The sequence below is a fragment of the Pecten maximus genome, chromosome 11, assembly GCF_902652985.1.
Source record: "Pecten maximus chromosome 11, xPecMax1.1, whole genome shotgun sequence".
Lineage (NCBI taxonomy): Eukaryota > Metazoa > Mollusca > Bivalvia > Pectinida > Pectinidae > Pecten > Pecten maximus.
Genome location: NC_047025.1, coordinates 18,634,365 through 18,645,312, shown reverse-complemented (window position 1 = coordinate 18,645,312; position 10,948 = coordinate 18,634,365).

The following is a 10,948-nucleotide window of genomic DNA, read 5'->3' as shown; positions in this document are numbered from 1 at the left end:
TTCCGTACTATTGTAACCACGCTACCGTCCACACGTGGTTAATTGTTCACCGATGGAAGGATGATAGGAATGAACAGGTTTTCCTGTTGATCACATTCCACTTAAGCGCCCAAAAAGATCCGAACCTCCTAGCTACTCAAGAAATGACGTCAGAACTGTATGCTGAGCGTCACCATATTCCGTACTATTGTAACCACGCTGCCGTCGACCCGTGGTTAATTGTTCACCGGTAGAAGCATGGCCGGAATGAACAGGTTTTCCTGTTGATCACATCCCACTTGAAGTGCCCAAAAAGATCCGAACCTCCTAGCTACTCCAGAAATGACGTCAGAACTGTATGCCCAGCGTAACCATATTCTGTACTATTGTAACCACGCTGCCACGGACACGTGGTTAATTGTTCACCGATGGAAGCATGGCCGGAATGAGCATGTTTTCCTATTGATCACATCCCACTGGAGGTGCCCAAAAAGATCCGAACATCCTAGCTACGCCAGAAATGATGTCAAAACTGTATGCTGAACGTCACCATATTCCGTACTATTGTAACCACGTTACCGTCGACACGTGGTTAATTGTTCACCGATGGAAGCATGGCCGGAATGAACAGGTTTTCCTGTTGATAACATCCCACTTGAAGTGCCCAAAATGATCCAAACCTTCTAGCTACTCCAGAAATGACATCAGAACTGTATGCTGAGCGTCACCATATTCCGTACTATTGTAACCACGCTACCGTCGACACGTGGTTAATTGTTCACCGATGGAAGCATGACAAGAATGAACAGGTTTTCCTGTTGATCACATCCCACTTGAAGTCCCCAAAAAGATCCGAACCGCCTAGCTACTCCAGAAATGACGTCAGAACTGTATGCTCAGCGTAACCATTTTCCGTACTATTGTAACCATCTGCCACGGACACGTGGTTAATTGTTCACTGATGGAAGGATTGCCGGAATAAGCAGGTTTTCCTGTTCATCACATCCCACTGGAAGTGCCCAAAAAGATCCGAACCTCCTAGCTACTCCAGAAATGACGTCAGAACTGTATGCTAAGCGTCACCATATTCCGTACTATTGTAACCACGCTGCCGCGGACACGTGGTTAATTGTTCACCGATGGAAGGATTGCCGGAATGAGCAGGTTTTCCTATTGATCACATCCCACTGGAGGTGCCCAAAAAGATCCGAACCTCCTAGCTACTCAAGAAATGACGTCAGAACTGTATGCTGAACGTCACCATATTCCGTACTATTGTAACCACGCTGAAGCGGACACGTGGTTAATTGTTCACCGATGGAAGCATGGCCGGAATGAACAGGTTTTCCTGTTGATAACATCCCACTTGAAGTGCCCAAAATGATCCGAACCTTCTAGCTACTCCAGAAATGACGTCAGAACTGTATGCTGAGCGTCACCATATTCCGTACTATTGTAACCACGCTGCCGTCGACACGTGGTTAATTGTTCACCGATGGAAGTATGGCCGGAATGAGCAGGTTTTCCTGTTGATCACATCCCACTGGAGGTGCCCAAAAAGATCCGAACCTCCTAGCTACTCCAGAAATGACGTCAGAACTGTATGCTCAGCGTCACCATATTCCGTACTATTGTAACCACGCTGCCGCGGACACGTGGTTAATTGTTCACTGATGGAAGGATTGCCGGAATGAGCAGGTTTTCCTGTTGATCACATCCCACTGGAGGTGCCCAAAAAGATCCGAACCTCCTAGCTACTCCAGAAATGACGTCAGAACTGTATGCTGAGCGTCACCATATTCCGTACTATTGTAACCACGCTGCAGCGGACACGTGGTTAATTGTTCACCGATGGAAGGATTGCCGGAATGAGCAGGTTTTCCTGTTGATCACATCTCACTGGAGGTGCCCAAAAAGATCCGAACCTCCTAGCTACTCCAGAAATGACGTCAGAACTGTATGCTGAGCGTCACCATATTCCGTACTATTGTAACCACGCTGCCGCGGACACGTGGTTAATTGTTCACCGATGGAAGCAAGACCGGAATGAGCAGGTTTTTCCTGTTGATCACATCCCACTGGAGGTGCCAAAAAAGATTCGAACCTCCTAGCTACTCCAGAAATGACGTCAGAACTGTATGCTGAGCGTCACCATATTCCGTACTATTGTAACCACGTTGCCGCGGACACGTGGTTAATTGTTCACCGATGGAAGCATGGCCGAATGAGCAGGTTTTCCATGTTGATCACATCCCACTGGAGGTGCCCAAAAAGATCCGAACCTCCTAGCTACTCCAGAAATGACGTCAGAACTGTATGCTGAGCGTCACCATATTCCGTACTATTGTAACCACGCTGCCGTGGACACGTGGTTAATTGTTCACCGATGGAAGCATGGCCGGAATGAGCAGGTTTTCCTGTTCATCACATCCCACTGGAGGTGCCCAAAATGATCCGAACCTCCTAGCTACTCCAGAAATGACGTCAGAACTGTATGATGATCGTCACCATATTCCGTACTATTGTAACCACGCTGCCGTGGACACGTGGTTAATTGTTCACCGATGGAAGCATGGCCGGAATGAGCAGGTTTTCCTGTTCATCACATCCCACTGGAGGTGCCCAAAAAGATCCGAACCTCCTAGCTCCTCAAGAAATGATGTCAGAACTGTATGCTGAGCGTCACCATATTCCGTACTATTGTAACCACACTACCGTGGACAGGTGGTTAATTGTTCACTGATGGAAGCATGGCCGGAATGATCAGGTTTTCCTGTTGATCACATCCCACTGAAGGTGCCCAAAAAGATCCCGAACCTCCTAGCTACGCCAGAAATGACGTCAGAACTGTATGCTGAAAGTCACCATATTCCGTACTATTGTAACCACGCTACCGTGGACACGTGGTTAATTGTTCACCGATGGAAGCATGGCCGGAATGAACAGGTTTTTCTGTTGATCACATCCCACTTGAAGTGCCCAAAAAGATCCGAACCTTCTAGCTTCTCCAGAAATGACGTCAGAACTGTATGCTGAGCGTCACCATATTCCGTACTATTGTAACCACGCTGCAGCGGGTACGTGGTTAATTGTTAACCGATGGAAAAATTGCGGAATGAGCAGGTTTTCCAATTGATCACATCACACTGGAGGTGCCCAAAAAGATCAAAACCTCATAGCTACTCCAGAAATGACGTCAGAACTGTATGCTGAACGTCACCATATTCCATAGTATTGTAACCACGCTGCCGTCAACACGTGGTTAATTGTTCACCGATGGAAGTAGGGCCGGAATGAGCAGGTTTTTCTGTTGATAACATCCCACTTGAAGTGCCCAAAAAGATCCGAACCTTCTAGCTTCTCCAGAAATGACGTCAGAACTGTATGCTGAGCGTCACCATATTCCGTACTATTGTAACCACGCTGCCGCGGGTACGTGGTTAATTGTTAACCGATGGAAGAATTGCGGAATGAGCAGGTTTTCCAATTGATCACATCCCACTGGAGGTGCCCAAAAAGATCCGAACCTCCTAGCTACTCCAGAAATGACGTCAGAACTGTATGCTGAGCGTCACCATATTCCGTACTATTGTAACCACGCTGCCGTCGACACGTGGTTAATTGTTCACCGATGGAAGTATGGCCGGAATGAGCAGGTTTTCCTGTTGATCACATCCCACTGGAGGTGCCCAAAAAGATCCGAACCTCCTAGCTACTCAAGAAATGACGTCAGAACTGTATGCTGAGCGTCACCATATTCCGTACTATTGTAACCACGCTGCCGTCGGACACGTGGTTAATTGTTCACCGATGGAAGGATGGCCGGAATGAGCAGGTTTTCCTGTTGATCACATCCCACTGGAGGTGCCCAAAAAGATCCGAACCTCCTAGCTACGCCAGAAATGACGTCAGAACTGTATGCTGAACGTCACCATATTCCGTACTATTGTAACCACGCTGCCGTGGACACGTGGTTAATTGTTCACCGATGGAAGGATGGCCGGAATGAGCAGGTTTTCCTGTTGATCACATCCCACTGGAGGTGCCCAAAAAGATCCGAACCTCCTAGCTACTCAAGAAATGACGTCAGAACTGTATGCTGAGCGTCACCATATTCCGTACTATTGTAACCACGCTGCCGCGGACACGTGGTTAATTGTTCACCGATGGAAGCATGGCCGGAATGAGCAGGTTTTCCTGTTGATCACATCCCACTGGAGGTGCCCAAAAAGATCCGAACCTCCTAGCTACTCAAGAAATGACGTCAGAACTGTATGCTGAGCGTCACCATATTCCGTACTATTGTAACCACGCTGCCGTCGACACGTGGTTAATTGTTCACCGATGGAAGCATGGCCGGAATGAGCAGGTTTTCCTGTTGATCACATCCCACTGGAGGTGCCCAAAAAGATCCGAACCTCCTAGCTACTCCAGAAATGACGTCAGAACTGTATGCTGAGCGTCACCATATTCTGTACTATTGTAACCACGCTGCCACGGACACGTGGTTAATTGTTCACCGATGGAAGCATGGCCGGAATGAGCATGTTTTCCTATTGATCACATCCCACTGGAGGTGCCCAAAAAGATCCGAACATCCTAGCTACTCCAGAAATGATGTCAGAACTGTATGCTGAACGTCACCATATTCCGTACTATTGTAACCACGTTACCGTCGACACGTGGTTAATTGTTCACCGATGGAAGCATGGCCGGAATGAACAGGTTTTCCTGTTGATAACATCCCACTTGAAGTGCCCAAAATGATCCAAACCTTCTAGCTACTCCAGAAATGACATCAGAACTGTATGCTGAGCGTCACCATATTCCGTACTATTGTAACCACGCTACCGTCGACACGTGGTTAATTGTTCACCGATGGAAGCATGACAAGAATGAACAGGTTTTCCTGTTGATCACATCCCACTTGAAGTCCCCAAAAAGATCCGAACCGCCTAGCTACTCCAGAAATGACGTCAGAACTGTATGCTCAGCGTAACCATATTTCCGTACTATTGTAACCATCTGCCACGGACACGTGGTTAATTGTTCACTGATGGAAGGATTGCCGGAATAACCAGGTTTTCCTGTTCATCACATCCCACTGGAAGTGCCCAAAAAGATCCGAACCTACTAGCTACTCCAGAAATGACGTCAGAACTTTATGCTAAGCGTCACCATATTCCGTACTATTGTAACCACGCTGAAGCGGACACGTGGTTAATTGTTCACCGATGGAAGCATGGCCGGAATGAGCAGGTTTTCCTGTTGATCATATCCACTGGAGGTGCCCAAAAAGATCCCAACCTCCTAGCTACTCAAGAAATGACGTCAGAACTGTATGCTGAACGTCACCATATTCCATACTATTGTAACCACGCTGCCGTCCACACGTGGTTAATTGTTCACCGATGGAAGCAGGGCCGGAATGAGCAGGTTTTCCTGTTCATCACATCCCACTGGAGGTGCCCAAAAGATCCGAACCTCCTAGCTACTCCAGAAATGACGTCAGAACTGTATGCTGAGCGTCACCATATTCCGTACTATTGTAACCACGCTGCCGCGGACACGTGGTTAATTGTTCACCGATGGAAGGATTGCCGGAATGAGCAGGTTTTCCTGTTGATCACATCCCACTGGAGGTGCCCAAAAAGATCCGAACCTCCTAGCTACTCCAGAAATGACGTCAGAACTGTATGCTGAGCGTCACCATATTCCGTACTATTGTAACCACGCTGCCGCGGACACGTGGTTAATTGTTCACCGATGGAAGCATGGCCGGAATGAGCAGGTTTTCCTGTTGATCACATCCCACTGGAGGTGCCCAAAAAGATCCGAACCTCCTAGCTACTCCAGAAATGACGTCAGAACTGTATGCTGAGCGTCACCATATTCCGTACTATTGTAACCACGCTGCCGCGGACACGTGGTTAATTGTTCACCGATGGAAGGATTGCCGGAATGAGCAGGTTTTCCTGTTCATCACATCCCAATGGAAGTGCCCCAAAAGATCCGAACCTCCTAGCTACTCCAGAAATGACGTCAGAACTTTATGCTAAGCGTCACCATATTCCATACTATTGTAACGACGCTGCCGTCCACACGTGGTTAATTGTTCACCGATGAAAGCAGGGCCGGAATGAGCAGGTTTTCCTGTTCATCACATCCCATTGGAGGTGCCCAAAATGATCCGAACCTCCTAGCTACGCCAGAAATGACGTCAGAACTGTATGCTCAGCGTAACCATATTCGTACTATTGTAACCAGTCTGCCGTGGACAGGTGGTTAATTGTTCACCGATGGAAGCATGGCCGGAGTGAGCAGGTTTTCCTGTTGATCAAATCCCACTGGAAGTGCCGAAAAAGATCCGAACCTCCTAGCTACTCCAGAAAAAACGTCAGAACTGTATGATGATCGTCACCATATTCCGTACTATTGTAACCACGCTGAAGCGGACACGTGGTTAATTGTTCACCGATGGAAGCATCGCCGAAATGAGCAGGTTTTTCCAGTTGATTACATCCCACTGGAGGCATCCTAAAAGATCCGAACCTCCAAGCTACTCCAGAAATGACGTCAGAACTGTATGCTGAGTGTCACCATATTCCGTACTATTGTAACCAAGCTACCGCGGACACGTGGTTAATTTTTCACCGCTGGAAGGATTGCCGGAATGAGCAGGTTTTCCTTTTGATCACATCCCAATGAAGATGCCAAAAAAATCCGAACCTCCTAGCTACGCCAGAAATGACGTCAGAACTGTATGCTGAACGTCACCATATTCCGTACTAGTGTAACCACGCTGCTGCGGACACGTGGTAAATTATTCACTAATGGAAGGATTGCCGCAATGAGCAGGTTTTCCTGTTCATCACATCCTACTGGAGGTGCCCAAAAAGATCCGAACCTTCTAGCTACTCCAGAAATGACGTCAGAACTGTATGCTGAGCGTCACCATATTCCGTACTATTGTAACCACGCTGCCACGGACACGTGGTTAATTGTTCACTGATGGAAGCATGGCCGGAATGAGCAGGTTTTCCTGTTGATCACATCCCACTGGAGGTGCCCAAAAAGATCCGAACATCCTAGCTACTCCAGAAATGACGTCAGAACTGTATGCTGAGCGTCACCATATTCCGTACTATTGTAACCACGCTGCCGTGGACACGTGGTTAATTGTTCACCGATGGAAGCATGGCCGGAATGAGCAGGTTTTCCTGTTGATCACATCGCACTGGAGGTGCCCAAAAAGATCCGAACCTCCTAGCTACTCCAGAAATGACGTCAGAACTGTATGATGATCGTCTCCATATTCCGTACTATTGAAACCACACTGAAGCGGACACGTGGTTAATTGTTCACCGATGGAAGGATTGCCGGGGTGAGCAGGTTTTCCTGTTCATCACATCCAACTGGAGGTGCCCAAAAAGATCCGAACCTCCTAGCTACTCCAGAAATGACGTCAGAACTGTATGCTGAGCGTCACCATATTCCGTACTATTGTAACCACGCTACCGCGGACACGTGGTTAATTTTTCACCGCTGGAAGGATTGCCGGAATGAGCAGGTTTTCCTGTTGTTCACATCCCACTGGAGGTGGCCAAAAAGATCCGAACCTCCTAGCTACTCCAGATATGACGTCAAAACTGTATGCTGAGCGTCACCATATTCCGTACTATTGTAACCACGCTGGCGCGGACAGGTGGTGAATTTTTCACCCATGGAAGGATTGCCGGAATGAGCAGGTTTTCCTTTTTGATCACATCGCACAGGAGGTTCCCAAAAAGATCTAGTTCAGTATAGACACACGTACGTCCTCAGATGATATTCGTGGGTAACCACTTCAGTATAGACACACGTACGTCCTCAGATGATATTACTGAGTAACCAGTTCAGTATAGACACACGTACGTCCTCAGATGGCATTGTGAGTTACCAGTTCAGTATAGACACACGTACGTCCTCAGATTGCATTCGTGAGTTACCAGTTCAGTATAGACATACGTACGTCCTCAGATGATATTCGTTAGTAACCAGTTCAGTATAGACACGCGTACGTCCTCAGATGATATTTGTGGGTAGCCAGTTCAGTATAGACACACGTACGTCCTCAGATGATATTCGTGGGTTACCAGTTCAGTATAGACACACGCACGTCCTCAGATGATATTCGTGGGTAACCAATTCAGTATAGACACACGCACGTCCTCAGATGATATTCGTTAGTAATTAGTTCAGTATAGACACACGTATGTCCTCAGATGATATTACTGAGTAACCAGTTCAGTATAGACAACCGTACGTCCTCAGATGGTATTCGTGAGTAACCAGTTCAGTATAAACACGTACGTCCTCAGATTATATGCGTTAGTAACCAGTTCAGTATAGACACACGTACGTCCTCAGATGATATTAGTGGGTTACCAGTTCAGTATAGACACACGTACGTCCTCAGATGATATTCGTTAGTAACCAGTTCAGTATAGACACACGCACGTCCTCAGATGATATTCGTTAGTAATCAGTTCAGTATAGACACACGCACGTCCTCAGATGATATTCGTTAGTAATCAGTTCAGTATAAACACGCACGTTCTCAGATGATATTCGTGGGTAACCAGTTCAGTATAGACACACGTACATTATGTACGTTCTCAGATGATATTCGTTAGTAACCAGTTCAGTATAGACACGCGTACGTCCTCAGATGATTTTCGTGGTTTACCAGTTCAGTATAGACACACGTACGTCCTCAGATGATATTCGTTAGTAACCAGTTCAGTATAGACACAGGTACGTCCTCAGATGATATTCGTTAGTAACCAGTTCAGTATAGACACACGTACGTCCTCATATGATATTCGTTAGTAACCAGTTCGGTATAGACACACGTACGTCCTCATATGATATTCGTTAGTAACCAGTTCGGTTTAGACACACGTACGTCCTCAGATGATATTCGTTAGTAACCAGTTCAGTATAGACACACGTACGTCCTCAGATGGTATTCGTAACTAATAAGTGCAGTATAGACAAAAGTACGTCCTCAGATGATATTCGTTAGTAACCAGTTCAGAACAGACACACGTACTCTCCTCAGATGATATTCGTTAGTAACCAGTGCAGTAAGACATACTTACGTCCTCAGATGATATCCGTTAGTAACGAGTTCAGTATAGACACACGTACCTCCTCAGATGGTATTCGTGAGTTACCAGTTCAGTATAGACACACGTACGTCCTCAGATGGCATTCGTGAGTTACCAGTTCAGTATAGACACATGTACGTCCTCAGATGATATTCAAAAGTAACCATTTCAGTAGAGACACACGTACGTCCTCAGATTATATTCGTGGGTAACCAGTTCAGTATAGACACACGTACGTCCTCAGATGATATTCGTTAGTAACCAGTTCAGTATAGACACACGTACGACCTCAGATGATATTCGTGGGTAACCAGTTCAGTATAGACACACGTACATCCTCAGACGGTATTCGTGAGTTACCAGTTCAGTATAAACACGTACGTCTTCAGATGGCATTCGTGAGTTAGCAGATCAGTATAGACACACGTGCGTCCTCAGATGATATTCGTGGGTAACCAGTTCAGTATAGACACACGTACGTCCTCAGATGGCATTCGTGAGTTACCAGATCAGTATAGACACACGCACGTCCTCAGATGATATTGGATAGTAACCAGTTCAGTATAGACACACGTACGTCGTCTGATGATATTCGTTAGTAACCAGTTTAGTATTGACACACGTACGTCCTCAGATGATATTCGTGGGTAACCAGTTCAGTATAGACACACGTACGTCCTCAGATGATATTCAAAAGTAACCATTTCAGTAGAGACACACGTACGTCCTCAGATGATATTAGTGGGTTACCAGTTCAGTATAGACACACGTACGTCCTCAGATGATATTCGTTAGTAACCAGTTCAGTATAGACACACGCACGTCCTCAGATGATATTCGTTAGTAATCAGTTCAGTATAGACACACGCACGTCCTCAGATGATATTCGTTAGTAATCAGTTCAGTATAAACACGCACGTTCTCAGATGATATTCGTGGGTAACCAGTTCAGTATAGACACACGTACATTATGTACGTTCTCAGATGATATTCGTTAGTAACCAGTTCAGTATAGACACGCGTACGTCCTCAGATGATTTTCGTGGTTTACCAGTTCAGTATAGACACACGTACGTCCTCAGATGATATTCGTTAGTAACCAGTTCAGTATAGACACAGGTACGTCCTCAGATGATATTCGTTAGTAACCAGTTCAGTATAGACACACGTACGTCCTCATATGATATTCGTTAGTAACCAGTTCGGTATAGACACACGTACGTCCTCATATGATATTCGTTAGTAACCAGTTCGGTTTAGACACACGTACGTCCTCAGATGATATTCGTTAGTAACCAGTTCAGTATAGACACACGTACGTCCTCAGATGGTATTCGTAACTAATAAGTGCAGTATAGACAAAAGTACGTCCTCAGATGATATTCGTTAGTAACCAGTTCAGAACAGACACACGTACTCTCCTCAGATGATATTCGTTAGTAACCAGTGCAGTAAGACATACTTACGTCCTCAGATGATATCCGTTAGTAACGAGTTCAGTATAGACACACGTACCTCCTCAGATGGTATTCGTGAGTTACCAGTTTAGTATAGACACACGTACGTCCTCAGATGGCATTCGTGAGTTACCAGTTCAGTATAGACACATGTACGTCCTCAGATGATATTCAAAAGTAACCATTTCAGTAGAGACACACGTACGTCCTCAGATTATATTCGTGGGTAACCAGTTCAGTATAGACACACGTACGTCCTCAGATGATATTCGTTAGTAACCAGTTCAGTATAGACACACGTACGTCCTCAGATGATATTCGTGGGTAACCAGTTCAGTATAGACACACGTACATCCTCAG